We start from the raw sequence: 16,818 nt of genomic DNA, 5'->3' as shown, positions 1-16,818 counted from the left end.
ATTTACTCAAGTTAAATTCTTTGTTTTCAACACTGACTCTAGGCTACAAGATCTGCTGTATGGTAATCAAATTTTCTTTTTTATTAGAATACTACTACATTTCCCTCATGTTCTTACTTTGAGCTTTACTAAGTATCAGAGGACAGACAGATAATAATCCTCAATGTCCTGGTTAGATGGAGCTGCATTCTCCTTATCTGACAGATTTGTCCTAGTTGGAAAGGAAATATACAACTTAAGAGCAGTAAAAATCTATCTCCAAAGCAGCATGCTAATGACTTAACTACTGGGCCGTCCTTTCTTTGCAAATGAGGACAAGTGAAAAGAGCAAATTCCAAAGAACTAGATTAATTGAGACACTACTGCTCTTTTGCAGTACATTTGTTGTGAGATGCCTCTAAGTATTTTGGGTACAATAGAAAAAGGCATATTGTAAATGAATGTCTTCTTCTGCATGTCTGAAAGGACAACCAGTGAAATAAATGTGGGTTGCTAAAAATATTCCCAGTTCTGCTATGTTTCTATACATAAAAATCAACTATTAAATGTGACTCTTTATTGCAAAGGAACACTTGATCTGGATATTGATTAGGAATCTTAGCACATGGAAGGAGAATGAAACTTTACCTAAGTTTACCAGAATTATGAGAATTTATGATGGTTTTTGTCATGCTCTTGTCCTGCTGCTTTTGTTTAAAACAAACTAAAATCAAAACAACAAAAAGAACAGTTATCTGAAACTGGTAAAACTTGAAAAGGACACAAAACACATGTTTAACTTCTGAGCAAAAGTACTGTAGCACAAAGTTTCTAGATATCATTCAAAGGTCGGGTTTGGTGGTTTGCTCTAATGCTGGAAATTTCCGTGGCTGGGAGGGGCTTTAAGCAACCTGGTCTAATGGAAAGTGTCACTGGCCAATCTTTACAGTCCCTTCCAACCCAAAACAAATTGTGCTACTATGATTCTATGCCTTTCCACACCTGTAGGCTCTTTTCTCCCTCATAAGGAAGTTAATTTTTCATTTTTTAATAAATAAATACAATATTCAAGAACATGTATGCACATGCTGCAAGAAAATAAACCTAAAAGGATAATAGCAAAAACGTCAGTAAACCCAGTTTAAGAAATCTCTCAGACTCTTAAGTACATGGTCTTACTCCTTAGGGAAAAAATTATTCTGCCTTTGCAAGCAGCTCTCCAATGCATTTTCCTAGCTTGATGTTCACCTGGCAAGTCTATGGCAAAATTTTATTTTTGTGATTTCTTTTCTCATTTATTGCTGGATATGCCCTATACCTGTAAGTTAGTTTCAGATGGTGACCAACCTGTGGCCCAGGGAAGATCTGCCTCATAACACAAGATAACACAAGTTCCAACAGAAGAAATCCTAGTAGTTTCACCAATACATACAAGAGTTTTATTGTCATATAATCAGGGAAAGGTATGGATTGGGAGAGACCTCATACATCTTGGCTTTTTGGGCTGTCAGTGCACATTGCCTGGTCATGCTGAGCTTCTCATCCATCAATATCTCCAAGTAGTGGAAGCCTGCTTTAAATATTATGCATACACCTAATTTGATTAAGGTCTGTAGAATCCCCCAAACAGGTAACAAATTAAAATGAGTTAGGCAGCTCTTCATCTAGCACACTGCCTCATGTAAGTTCTTTAACATAATGAACATATCCTACAAAACTCTTTTAGTATAAATTCAATATGAAGCACCTTGGATAGTTAAATATAGAACATATACAACGATCACGCAAAACAGTTACAACTGATAGAAGAAATATCATAGATACTTTGTTAAGGGGGAAGGTCAGGGTCTCAGAGGATTACCAATTGTTGTTGCCATCTTCAAAGCAGATAAGGGCTTGTATTAAAGAAAAAACCCTATTTTTAACTTCATTATATTCATCTGAGTTTGATTTTTACTGTTTTCAAGAAACAGCAGACATCCTTGAAAAGCCAAATGCTTCAGTCAACTTGTAAGTAAAGAAGACGAGTACAATCCTTAGGCACTTACTGGACATATAGTAGGTGACAACTGGTAATGATCATTCTGTTCCCTTGTTCTGTGCAATATGGTGCCCTGGAGGGAAACCCAAAGCAGCATGGTGTGGCAGCTAAGAGCCCCAAAAGACCAAATGGTCCTGCCAACACACATTAGTCCACTTGCAGCTCCACTACAAAGCTAACTGGAACTAAGTATAGACTGAAGAACTAAGGAATAAGCTGTACTCCATGGATCAACATCATGATAAGAAATCCTGTAGTAATCCACAGGTATTAGCTGTCATCCAGACACCTCCAGCTAAGTCGTATTAATGGAACAACACTGCTTTTCAAAAGTAGAGTTACCACGCTTTCCATTGCAGAATGGCCAGCATTCATAGATTGTTTCTAACCAAAGCTAACTGAATTTTTTTTAGCTGCCTCCTCAGAAAAACTCAAATTGAGATGGAATTTCTTTATTCTTTAGTCAGAGCACAGAAATCAAAGTAAAATATTTATAATGGGAGAATGAATGCAAAACTATGGATAATATCAAGTAGATATACACCTCCATATATCGGTATGGAGATATCAGATAGGCTACAGAGGTAAGACAAAGAAACACTAAACTTTCTCTTTATCCTTTGCTCCATTCTCTAACCTTTTTTGCCTGTTTCCCTACAAAACTGTTGATATTTTATTTCTTCCAGAACTCACAAGAGCACAACATCTTAAGCAAGAACACAAGATTCTAGGCTGCAAGCTGAAACAATTATTATCTTTTCTTCAAGAGGTCAACAAATATAATGAGATTATCTGACCTTAAGAGACTATCCTAGTCCATTAGCTAGAGAAGGATGACTCTCCCCTACTTTGCTTTTTTTTTTTTTTTTTAATTCTATACACACCCTTCCTATTCCATAGTAACTAAAATTTACACTAAATGGGGTAAAAAAATGTACATATTAATAGTGGGTCATATAGCTTCCTTTGAAGCAGAATAATTTTTTTTTTTAATTTTCCACTAAGAATTCAGAATAAAGGCTATCACATTTACTACAGAAGTCTTCAGATGTGTCTTTAAAATCACAGAATACAGAGCTAACACTAAAAGCCAATGACATGCATGCACCGTAGGGCATAGTTTCCTTATGTATAATGATTCTTAGAGACATGATCCAATTGCTGTAGCAAATTCATGTATACTCTCAGACCCCTTCCTGACTTTCTAAAGTAGTGCAAAACTACTTCTATGTCTATTTCAAAAATACAGTGATAAAATTTATCAGTGGAAGAAAATTCCTGTCTGTCTCTGGAAGCTGGAGGGGAACTAGTGCTTATGAAAAATGTCTGAAGGTAACAGCAAATCCTAACTTGAAATTTGACACTTAGGTGATTTAAAATGAAATTCCAAATATCTTATGGTGGCTACTGAAAATACTACTTGATAAAACTTATGATGGGGGGGAGGGCTTTGTAACTTAATAATGACACAGAAGAATTAGAACCAAACTTAACAATAATTTGAAATCCTAGGACTGATTTTGATTTAAAAATATGTGGAAATACTGATGCAATAAAATGGTAAATCCAACTGTATTTAACATGAAGGCAGTATATGAAGTATTGAATCTAGCCTGTGCTTCTAACAAGAACAGAATTATCTTTAGTTCTGAGGAAAATAAATAAGGACTAAACCCACAGTGTTTCATTTCTGAGAAAAAAACCCATAATCATTCAAGCCTCTGAATCAATGGCATTAATCTATTGCACTTAAATAAATTCAATAACATATAAGCTTTTCCCCAATGATGCTGGCCTGATGCCATCCCAACTCTTTGCATGCAACCTCCACCAGGTTCTTCTTTCACAGTCTACAAATGTAGGATTAAAACCTCACCTGCCTCCCGCTTCCTTTGTCTCCTCCTTACAGTCTAAATGAGTTTTCCAGAGGAGAGTCTACACCTTCTTGGCGCATCTCAAACAGGAACTATCCCTCACTGCAGCCCCCAGGCATACTCAGCATAAACATTGGATAACCAAACAAAGAAGTCTCCTGCCTGTTCCTGGCTGCATTCGCCCTTGCAACAAGTCTTCAGAAGCGAGAGTTGAAAGGCAACCACCTCAACCAAGCACAAAGGCAGCTCTGTGTGCAAAGACAGCAACTGCTCTTGCAGAGCACTTCCCTAAGTAAATTCACCCAGGCAGATGCTTTCTCCCCTTGCACTGGTGAGCCAGTTTCAGTGTGCTGGCCCAGGGAGCCTAAAGGTTGGTGGACGGCTGAGCAAACAAGCCTTGCTGAAAAGCAGGGAGTGTTTACTCAAGCCTGGTGCAGTGCTTCTGCAGCCTCACAAGTCATATCAGCAACTGGAATGATTATCATCCCAGAGACTTAAAATTTAAAAAAACACCTCTTATAAAATGTTTCTCATTTACGTATGTGTGCAGATTTTACTACAATATAATGGAAACCCAGTCTGTCCTGTAGCACACCACCTGCATTCATCCCACAGCCTCCAAACCCCATAAGGTTTTGGAGTGGGACCTCAAATTATGTAGGTTATCCCCACAGTTCACTCCTTTGAATTTTTTCAGTATTTTGAGTGTAGAAAATAGCCATTTACCCTTCCAGGTGAAAGTGATCTCTTAGTGGATTCCTGCCTAAATGGCAGAAGGTGAAAGACATGGAAGAGCATCAGCAAAAGTCACCTCACTCCCTCTAGATCAGGGCAGTCCCAGTAATTTTTCCCATTCCCATATCCAGGGACAGGCTAGCACTAAGACCTACTTCTTGCCCTCCCAGAGTTTGCATGAGAAATAAAAAAGTACAAATGAAATTCCTCCTTTGTATAGCAAGAGTCTAGTGATGGTCTTGGAGGTAAAAGTGCCTGCTATAATGCAGTCAAGAATTTCAGATCCCATCCAGGGAGGCTATAGGTCCTACCACCATGATCTGCAGGTGTTCTGTCATAGGACTTTGAGCTTTATTTCACATCCAGAACAGAGACCAAAGTTCAAACTGTCAGGAAATAACTCAGATTTTAGGAAATACTTCTAAATTTCAGAATATGCATCACTGTATAAATTTTGCTATCTTCAAATTCCAGGTCTAAGAAGACTTATGAGTATTATACTGAATACTGTGCTTCCATACCCTGTTAGAGACGCGACCTTGCTGAGACCTGAGACACAACCAGCACAGCCACAGAACTGTCAAAACACATTTACATTGCTTGTCCTTCGCTACTACTTTAGTTACCCACAGATGTTTTTTTTTTTAAACAGCCACTTAATGAAATGCCAGTGTATTAAAGGGTTTCCAACAGTCACTGAATTTAAAACCCAAGTGCCTGGCTACAACATCAGTAAAAATATTAGCAGAGAACTTCCTTATCATATACGGCGTCTCTTTATCCCTCTCCTTGTATTTCTTTTATGACTCTAAGTTCTATTTTTGAAGTTGTAAGTCAGAAACAGACAGCATACTGCACTATATAATTAGGAATGGAAAAGTCCCTGTAGCCTTTAGACTCTTAGAAGAAAATATATTTAGAAGCTTGAATATGTTCCTATTCACACAGTTGCAATAGAGGATGCATCAGCATTTCCTTTTTTAAAATCTCTCTTTTTTTCTTAAAGGCCTTAAACTCAGCTCTCCAGACACAAAATTGGCTAAAAAGCAGTTTATTTATTGTTTAAAGGACTTTGGATTCTTTCTGCACTCTATGCTGCTTCTGAGAACTTCCTGGACTAAGTTGGGGTGCTTTTTGACTTAACCCTTTCTGCCACTCCAAAGAGATCCTTTTGTCCTTTTAGGTGGAATGTCTTTGGAATGCCTTTCTTTGGAATGCCTTTCTCAAAGGGTGTCTTTTTTTTGGTATATATGTATATATGTATATATATATATGTATATATATATATATGTGTATATATATATATTTGGTGTATATATATATATTTACACATATATATATATATTCTGTGTATATATATATATACATATATACACACACACATATATGTGTGTGTATGTATATATATAAATACACACACACCTCTTGGCTGAAAATAATATCTGGAATCTGACCTCAAAGACGCAACATATTACATCAAAACTGGCACAGTGAAATCCCATACAGAGCCATCCAAGCCAGCACAGACACTGACAGAGTAGATTTAGAGTAGAAATCCAGCCAGATCAGTATCTTCCATATGTCAACAGCCAATTACTACAAATAAATGGCAATATTAATGCAGCTCTGCAATGCTGAGCTCATTTAGCACTACCTACCTTGAGCTCCTGCACATCCTGACATGCAGTGATTGATTTCAAGAGGGGATCATTAGTGGCTCCCAACAGGAACAGAAGAAAGCGGTGACAAACCTTTAGTACAAAACCCTGTCCAGCAGATGAAAACCTTGGCCCCTGGTAGTGGGAATGCTGCAGGCACACCGAGGCAGCAAGGCAAAACAGCCAGCAAGGAGACCTGGACTGGAGCTGCCCTGCTGAACCTTCTGACCACATCCCTGCCAAACACCCAGTGGCTCACACAGAGATCCAGCCCTTGGCCTAATGGAGACAGTGCTGCTCCTATGGCCAGAACGATCCCACTGTAGGGAAGCTCGGAATAAGCTGCTCCTCTAAAAGATGAATGTTACATGAAGTGATAAACCAGTCCAGGGATCCATCTAGTTTGGGGATTCTTTCCAACTGTGGCTTTTAGCAGATGGTAAAGGAAAAATATTACACAATTTTTTACCCAGAATACATTTTCAGCAGGTGGACTTTGTGAGCCAAAAATACTTTTTTTCTTTTTTCCAATTAATATCCCTGGATAATTTCTTTTACATTAATTTAACCTTTTTCAAAACTCATGAAAACTCAATATCCCCAGTGTTTTTTATCAATGAATCTCATAGCTTTACTACCAGTTAAAAATTCTCCTTGTGGTTATTTCTATTGTTTATTAGTTTCATTTAACGTCCCCAAATCTTTTTGTAAGGAGAGCAAACATAGGTTCTCTGGTCATCATAATCTCCTACATATGTCACCTGATTTTTCAACCTAAAAGGCCTTGCTAGACCAGCTCCTCAAGCCAAAGGCATATAGCTGAACACCAGTAACACTGATTTAATTTCAGAGATGGAAACACCACCACTCATCTTTCTATATAACTGAATGCCTCTTGGCTGTAACACCTACAGGTTTACAACTGAACTCTGAAATAAAATGGGAAGTTAAGGTCAATTTTTTTTTATCATCCTTTTTTCTTGACAAAAATGGCATTGGTTTATGGTGAACAACTTTTCCAGTTAAGCAAAAAAAAAAAAAAAAAAAAAAAAAAAATTAAATCTAATAAGCTCTGAATGAAAACAAAATTGAATAAACAAAAAGACAGTCAGAGAAAAAAAATCAAAACAATCTGATGTCTGCAATATCATCTCAGGAAAACACTTTCATTGCATATTTCCATCACTGAAATGGTTGCATTTTGTATAATGCAATGATGTCTTTAGATTGCAGTCTTAGTATCCCATTTCTGAATTGTAAATCAGCTCCTCAACTGGGGAGCATCCTCCTTAGCAAGATAGCAGAAATTCTACCTGCTGTTTTGACTTGATGAAATCTTTACATACGTTACAGGAGTTTAGAAGAGCACATAGTGGCAGCCCAGAGGGTATTAGGGTATTTAAACTGAAAGAGGGTAGATTGAGATTAGATATTGAGAAGAGCCCTTGGAAACACCCTTTACTGTGAGGATAGTGAGGCACAGGTTGCCCAGAGAAGCTGTAGATGCCCCATCCCTGGAAGTGTTCAAGGCCAGGCTGGATGGAGCTTTGAGCAACCCAGTCTAGTGAGGGTGTCCCTGTCCACGGCAGGGGGGTTGGAACTAGAGGGACCTTCCAACCCAAACCATTCAATGATTCTATGTGATGAACTCTAACAATGTATGCAGGTCCATGTAAGATTGCTGCTGAGCAGTTTTCAGGGCATCCATAGAGGGGACTCTGGTTCACAGCATCTACCTTGCTTTCAAAACACCACACTCACTACAAGGTTGCTCTGGCCCAACCTTTACTTGTCTTTAAGGAAGTGAAAGAACCTTGAGAGGAAACATTGATTTCACAGCCCCTTCAGTTTGGTGATCTGATTACTCCTCTGGAAGCTGGAACCTCATATTCTCCAGAGAGAAGACAGTGAATGCAGGTTCCCCTGGAAGATGATTTTTGCCACTCCTTTTGTGAATGAAGGCAGCCCTGATTTCCTCTTTCCCTTTGGCACTTGAAAGCAATTTGGACCTAATGTTGTACCAAAAAATGTTTGCTCAGCTTCAGTATAATACTCATAAGTCTTCTTAGACCTGGAATTTGAAGATAGCAAAATTTATACAGTGATGCAGCCCAGCACTGCATTGAGAGATGATCACAAGGGCAACAAAGACTTCAAAATTAGGTTATTTAAAATACTACATGCCAAATAAAGAAACAGTATAATTTAAATATGTTGACACATGCACTGAAAACTTTTAAAAATGTACTGCTGCCAAATGCGCTGAGTATTTGTATTTCAAATTATTGATTTAAAAAAACCACAACAACTTAGTAAGGAGACGCAAGGCAGTTTTTAGCTGTAGGAATGAATTTCTTACCAAAATGTAAAAACTAATACCATGCTATGAGCATTTATATAATATAAGAAACTTCAGCTTCAAATAAAAATATTTCTTATGAAAATCATTGTAATAATACTGTCACACTATTGATTTCAAAATCAATATTAATTTTGAAATTTGGTACAATATTGATTTGGTATTATTTCAAATATACTCATAAAGACAGAATGCAAGATGGTCAATGATATTCAGGTGCTAAAAATGTCAGTAAGTTCTAAATCAGCTCCAAATGTAATTCTCTAAATCCTTGCCATTGGAAAAAAAAAAAAATATAATCCATGCAGATAAAATTTCTCATATATCTACTTGATGGTCGAGCCAACAACACCACTAAAATGAAGTGCCATTCTTTCAGTGTCTGATAAAAACCGGAGATGTTAAAAATATTTCACATAAAATTCCCATGCAGCGCAAGGAGAGAAGCAAAAGCCCACTCAGTCTGATGCCTCCCATAAATGCTGCATCTCCTAATGCACACTTTGAGCATGGGGAGTAGTTATTAAATAATGGTAGCTCATCTCACAGGGTGTAGTTATATAGGCTGGAGGGGAGGAGCAGCTGACACCCATTCAATTTGCACACAGACTCAAGCAAAAACTTCTAGAATAAAAGTCAAGTTTAAGTACGTCTACAGCAGGAGGACATCTTCTTTCACCTCTTTTTTTATTTTCCTTTATCACAAACATCCTGAAAGCAGAATGATATCCTGTCATTGTATAATGATTTTGGAGGTACAGATGGTCTAAATAATTTATGATTGAATTATTTTCTGTGCTATCAAGCCTCAGTTATTGCTTGGCCAGAATAACTCAAGACAAATTAACTCTCTTGCTAGGTAAGCCACACCTGCAGTAATTTTGTACAGAGTTTATGATCTTACATTTCCCACATTATTAATTTTAAAATGTCCTCTGCATAATTAGCATCCTCTTCAGAGTTTGGGACTCCAATACACAAACATACGTCAAGGTAAAGTTGCTGGGTTGGAAATGAACCAGACACACAAGTATAGAAGACAAATCAAAACAATTGTCCAAACATAGAAGAAAATTATGCACTTTGCAGACCCGATTGCCACCTCAGCTTACTGGAAATGAAGCACAACTTTACTAAAAGCAAAATACTTGAAGCAGTGCAGCATAGACACAGGCACAAGGAGACTGAGGCCAGCAGCTCCACCAGGTAATGCCTGCAGACACTGCCCAGCCAGCAGCTCCAGCCAGCCCACAGCTGCGTTTAAATGTCTGTGTTCCATGGCGAGTTCATGGCAGCAAGGGGATGGCTGAGAAAGCAGACAGGGAAGCACAGGCAGGACAGGGCAGGAAGGAGAGAAGGCATGCAAAGGGTGCTCAGGATGCTGGGACTGGTAGGGGCTCCATAAGCATTCTCTTAAATGGGCTCAAACTTGTACCAAATTTTCTTTATTAATCTCTCGCAAGTTCTATAGGAACTAATGTTTACTTTTTCTATTCCCCTCTCCCAAAATATTCTCCCACCCTGCATTTCTTCACCCTCTATATTTCTCATCCACCTCAATCCTCAGTTTTGATGTCCTTTGCTCTTACCACATTTTTCCATTCCTCAGTCCGTTCTCTAACTCCCAAGTTATCCTCAGTCTCTCTGCGTCTCGTCTCCTGCCACTGCCATGAACGATGCTTTCCTTTGGCAATTACTCCTACAAGCAACTGAGTGCTGGAAATCCCAGTACATCCAGCCCTGCTGCTGGCTCGGCTCGATCCAGGCGGCTCTGGCAGCCTCTAATGGTGGCCAGAAGGAAAATTGCTGCTCACAGGACAAGGAGTCATATCTGCCCGTCAATAGCTGAGGCCAGAGTACAACACCAGAGAGGTGAAGGATGAGCAGAAGGAGGTGTAGGTAGCTGTGGGGCGTTTTGAGAGGAAGATTGGGATAAAGGAAAGGGAAAGAAAACAAATCTCTGTAAAGCCTAGGATGAATGAGGGCATCAGGAAGCAGCCAAACTCCTCCCAGCTGCAGGGCTGCTTGGCAGGTACTGGAAAGTGCCGCGGGCCAGGCGCTGTAGGTGTGGTAGAGGGCAGGGACAGCTCCGGCTTTGCAGCCCTGACTTACCCTTGGAGCTCTCCAGTCCGGTTGTCCCCAGTGCCACGGGGGCTGCGGGACCCAGAGCCCGGGAATCGCAGCACTCTGGGCCAGGCTGTGGCGTGTCCAGCCAGCGGACAGCCAAGGCACTGACTTGGGACCAAGGTGTGCTTTGCCTGCTGAAGGCACTGAACTGCTCAGCTGTTCCTCAATCCAAGTTAAAATCCTCCCAGCTGACACCAGCAGAGTCTGCAGCGCGTTCAGGTTTGTGCAGGAAAACCAGTTACAACAGATAACCCAGGAGGCAATCTCAAATTCAGGATTTTTACAAGTACTTTTCATCTGGGGCTCTCAAAGGGCTTTGCAAATATAAACTCGTTTTAACTTCACAACAACCCCCGTGAGGCAAAGATAATGATCACTGTATCCATTTTACAAATGGGGAAACTTGAGCACAAAAGAAGAAAAGTGTTACCAAAGATCAGGCCCAGCAAGTTGAGCACAAAAAGAAGCAGCACTGTGCTTGCACCGACAAGCAGAAAACCCTCCCTCCTGCTTAGGTGTGATTGGAATAGTTATTCCCAACATAGGTGCAGCCTTAAAACAAATGGAGGAGGAGAAAACACGTTGTTCAAGTTCAGTAAGAACCTCCATCAGCTTTGGAGCATCAGTACCATTAGATTGCATACAACACAGCTGCAACTCAAAGTAGAGTGCAAATGGGTACCCCACAGAGAAAACACTAAGCTTGTTCTTTGTGTTGCTATGATTCGGAGTAACACACAGGATGGCATGACATGAGCAAAACATCGAAACAAAGTTTTCCTACATCTTGAAAGTTTTGACACTGAACCTCCCATATTCTGGGGAACCCCTGCTCTAACAGCTGCAATAAAAGTGGAGTAAGGAATGTAACAATGATGATGTACTGCCAGAAAATATGGCTTGGCTAAGAAGTCCAAATTATTTATGCAAACCACAGACAGGCGCTTTGACAGAGTATGAACTGTCTCACCATGTACTAGTGGTTTTGGCTCTCAGAAACAAAATAATGACCCAGTTTTTCCTTAGAATAAGATCTTAAAACAAGATCTTTGCTGCATAAAAGGAACTTAATTTTTTTAATGGTCAGTCAAGTCAGTTTATTTTTTAATCTAAAATATAATTTTCAGGTTTCATGAAAATTGAAATAAATGAAAAATTCAATAGCACCCCAGAGTGTTAAACCTGTTGAACACAGGAAGAGATGTGAAATACTTTTTCCTTGACTAATACTGGAGTCCACAGAAAGCTGATGATTTCTAAGGTATGCAACCACAGAAAGCTTCTTCCAGATAAACTGTCACTGAGGTATTTAAACTCGGAACTGCAGTATCAGTGCAAACATGTTGATGAAATAATCACTTAGATTTGGCTGCATGGTGCTGTTCTGCTACTGCAGCACTCTGGCGTGACTGTAATTCAGGCAGGATGGGTAATAAAGGAACTCTTTGGAGAGAGACCTGTTAACTAGTTCAGTACCACTGCATGGAACTTCTAGTGCATTGGGCATTACATAAGCTAGAGTTCTTGTACCATGCTAATTTGATTAAGTGTTAGACACAAGCAGGGAAATTCAATCAGTGGAAAACAGCTCAGAAATGTATGGGGAAAGGTACTGATGCTTTGTGTTACAAAAGAAAGCTTCTATAAAAATGTCCATCACTGATGTCTATAAAGAAGTTCCTGAAATTAATCAGTTTCAAATACCACAATACAGAGAGGTACGTTTTATTATTCATTAACTTATATTCTCTTTGCCTGACAATTCAGCTGTTAAAACATAGTTTTACTTTCCTGAATCTCATAAAAGATTTTTTACAGCCTACCACCTTATTTTCAAAATAGGAAAAGCATAATATAAATAACAATAAATAATACAGTAAAAACCAATTCAGAGACAGACTGGGGATCTGCAATACTGAACAAAGAATGCAAAATTCACATAGGAAAAAAGAAAGAAGATAGCCAACAAAAAATGAAGTGGAGCAGACAACACAGAACAAAATTACATGGACCAATATTCCATTGATGATAAGACATATAAGTTTTTAACTTAAAATGTTAACCATGGTTTACATTTTCATGTTCAGCTTTGAAAATAATATATGAAAATCAGATTTGGATTTTGTGACCTGCCTTTTTCATGTAGATCGCCTGTGGTAATTTTTTTTTTCAATTCCATGATAACTCAAAAAAGATACACAGCTACACAGACAAACAGAGTTAATAAGATCAAATTTCCTAACACAAACCAGGACAGAGTGAACAGTCAATAATTCATGATCTAATTTATGACTGTCTGCAAAGCAAGCATGTTTTGCCTAATAGGGCGAATGCTTCTTTATTAACTTACTGCTAAATTATGTACTGAACTAATAGCATTGTCAGAGGCCTGTAAACAGTGCAGATATGAATCAGTGTTTTGTGGCAGCACCGTAATTATAACAACATCCTGAACAAGCCGTGTGCCTTTGCAACGCGCATAGACCTGGTACCGAGAGGCTTAGTACAAGATCAGAAGTTAACAGGGACTTAGCTAATCACAAAACAAACACACTTCTGTTTTAATATATAAGGATGGTGGAATAAAGCCCTTCCCAAACTGTATTAGAGGCACATGACATGCTTGTAAAGAACATGATCTCTACTGGGAAGAGCTCTTCACATTAATTTGAAAAGGCCTCATAGCATCATTCTCAATTCAGTTTTTAGCAAGCAATCCAGAGCTACAAATGGACACCAATGGGCAACAACTGTATGCCTGCTTCTGGAAAGATCTGGGCTTCAGACTTTCTCAGAGGCAAAGCACAGCCCATGGGTGCCTTTTATCTAACCAGCTCTCAGGAAGGAACTCACTTCTGCTTCCTCTCCTCCCTTTCTTCTTTCCTTTGAGTTTCTCAGGTAAACTGCACACAACAGCAGTGTTTCTCAGTTCCAGTTTTCAAGCTTTGAAGTAACAGCATGAAATCACCATTTTTTCCTCTCTGGTTCACTTTCGTGAAATACAGGCTTATTTTAAAATTTTGATCAGAACACAATCTTCTATTTATTTTTTTTCCCCTCCACAAATATCCATGAGAAAGGGCCTTCAGAGTTCCTCTCTTGCTACATATAGCTAGCTAAATTTATAATCTTTGACACTTCACAGCGGGTTAGTTGACAACTGGAGAGAACAATCTAATTTGTTTAGAGCCTTTGCTGGTAGGCATTTAACAGAAGCCTTTAAGGCACAGAAACATGAGAGAAGGAATCTATTCCAAGTTTTCTCCCTGAATTACTGGATTACTGAAGGAAAGTTATTTTGCTTCTTGTCTCCTGCCATTAGCATGTGTATAACATTCCTTTCTTCAGACCAATCACTTTGAGAGCTGAGGATAGGAGAGAAATCCAATGGGGAAAACGGACAGGGTGATGGTAGAGCAACACAGCATGCCTAAAAAATGCTGCATCTTTACAACACAAACCCTCCTAGCAATCAGTAATTAAAGAAAAGGGAAGATACAATAACTAAGGAAGGAAGTATCAGTGCATAGCCTTAGAACATTTTAACTTATGATATTCAGCTAGCTGGGGGTACCAGTGCTGTTTCTGATTAGTCTGACAACAGTAACTCTCAATGGATCTGATTTTCTCAACCTGTTGAAATTCTCCTTACAGATGTCCATGCTAAGAAAAAACAACTGATAGGTTCACAAATGGAAAGAGACTGGAAATCTGTTTCCTAAAAGAAAGAATGAATCAAACAACCTCAGGTCTGGGCATCTAACCAGGGCAATGTGCATCCTCCCAGGCACAACCAATTTCTTCCCTTGGACTTAACCCTCGTATTGTCCCTCTTTCCTCTTGAGTACAGCTTAGAGGCTGTATTTGAGGCTCAAATACAAAAAAAACTTCTGGTACAACATTAACCCTTGAAAGTCAAGCTCAGGAGTGTTCAAATCTATCTTGCAGTCCTGTGAATTAACTAATCCATATTCCATCACATATGCAATAACTGATTTTAGTATCACAGGTTCAGTAAGATTCCTGTGACTAAGCGATTGGTAAAACTTAAGATTTGAATTCTTGTTCTATATAAGATTGTTTTATTTACTTTTTTTAGCTCCTAAGACCTTTTAAAGCTCTCATTTTCAAACTCGTCTTTTCAAGAGGGAAAATTTTTGATAGCAATACATAAGGAACTCACATGACCCTCTCATTCCTGTAGAGCGAGAAAGCTTTTTGAGAAAGGTATCTCTACCATAAAATCAAATTTAGACTGTGAGAAATTATAATCAGCATGAATGATTCTTGACTCAAAATAGTTTTGATTTATGATTGCAAAAAATGTATTAATATTTTGTGAGTCTGTGCTCTTTTAAACTTGATCATAATTTAAAGCTTTGCATCATTCTTTTAGTTGTTTTCTTCCCCCAATAAAGTTCTGCCACTAAACTCTGCTTCTAGTTCTATAAGCTGATCACTCTTGTTCTCACAGAATGATGAATGGTTTTATGCGTTGCCTTTTAAAAGCCAGAGATTCACTTATGATCAATAAGACAAAAGAAGTAACTACTGAATATTATATTGAAGTTCTTTGCTTTATGTAGGCAAAGTGTGAAACAAACACTGTTTCTTTTTCTGTCACAAATGTAAATAACAAAAAAAGGCACTGAACCATAAGTACTGGAATTCTCTTTCTTCCAGAGAAGAAAAGATGTCCAAATTCAGAGCTTCTTTATTGAAAAGTAGATGTTTGCCCATGGACAACCAACATTAATGAGAGAGAAGCAGAAGTTTTTATGCATCAAAAGTCTCAGAAGATCAAACTACTGAGAGAAATTCTTCTTCAACTCAGTGGGTTTATATTCTCTGTCTATTCCTGACTTGAAACTCAAATCTTCAGAGAAACATGGCATGAAGCATTCAGAGAAAAAATAATCTCCATTTAGTTCCAAGGTTATTATAATACCATTTAGCTAAATAATTAAATCAAAAATTGTTCTTAAAATTATATCAAATGATATATTTTATATTATTTACTATGTATGAACTTATACTATACCCACAGCTTTATTTTGCAAGATGAGGAGCTAGTGTACTGACCTAAATGTCTTCTAAAATCTGATTTGTGCAGTGTGATGGTTCTTACACTAGTTGTACATGTCAGGGCATTTCAGGGAGAGTAGCACATAAACATATCCATCAGTACTTCCTTGAGGAGCCCACTGGAGGGGTGCTGATCATCCCTCTCTGGTGACCAACAGTAGGACACAAGGAAAAGAAATGAAGCTGCTCTGGGAAAATTCAGACTAGACATGAGGAAAAGATTCTCCACTCAGAGCGTGGTCCGTCCCCGGAAGAGGCTTCCTAGCGAAATGTCTGTGGCACCACATCTGACAGAGCTCAAGGAGCATCTGGACAATGCTCTCAGTTACATGGTTTAGTTTTAGTAGTACTCCTGAAATAAGCAGGAAGTTGGACTGCATTATCCTTATGGGTCCCTTCCAACTTGAGATGTCCTGTGGCTCTGTGCATCTCTGATTTTTGAAAGTTCAGAGAGTCTCTCAAAAAAGGGAATTTTCTTATTAAGGTGAGTGAAGTCTAAAGTGGTCGATAATTACTGTGTTTTTTTAAGAAGAGATACGGGTCATGAAGTGATACAAACCTGCACTATGCACTGTCAATAAAAGCACTGTTCTCCACTAAAGGAAAATCCAGCAATTTAATCACCTTTGTTTCAGTCTGACACTTGGGTTTTATTCACAAGAGTAATCTGCAGATTCAGAGAACAATTCAGGCTGGAAGGGACCTTTGGAGATCATTTAGCACAATCTCCTCCCCAAGGCAGGACCAGTGTGAAAGTTAAATCATATAGTTTAGGACTTCATCCAGATGAATTTTGAATCTCTTGGAAAAGAGAGATTCCATAATCTCATGGAATCACCAGTTACATTAAAGAGGTAATTTTTGTCCTCAGACACAACTGGAATTTTCCTTTTTGCTACATGTGACTGCTGCTTCCAATCCTTTTTTGTGCATCTCTGCTCACCTCGATGATGGTCTTCA

General features: G+C 38.6%; 1 protein-coding gene across 43 annotated transcripts in view; it reads right to left on the bottom strand.

Moving 5' to 3' along the window:
* Positions 1–16,818, bottom strand: part of DLG2 (discs large MAGUK scaffold protein 2) — a 988,777-nt gene that overhangs the window by 303,659 nt on the left and 668,300 nt on the right. The window lies entirely within an intron of this gene.

The sequence above is a fragment of the Taeniopygia guttata genome, chromosome 1, assembly GCF_048771995.1.
Source record: "Taeniopygia guttata chromosome 1, bTaeGut7.mat, whole genome shotgun sequence".
In the NCBI taxonomy this organism is placed as follows: Eukaryota; Metazoa; Chordata; class Aves; order Passeriformes; family Estrildidae; genus Taeniopygia; species Taeniopygia guttata.
Note: the sequence above shows the minus strand (reverse complement) of the source record. Positions and strands in the feature narration are given on the sequence as shown.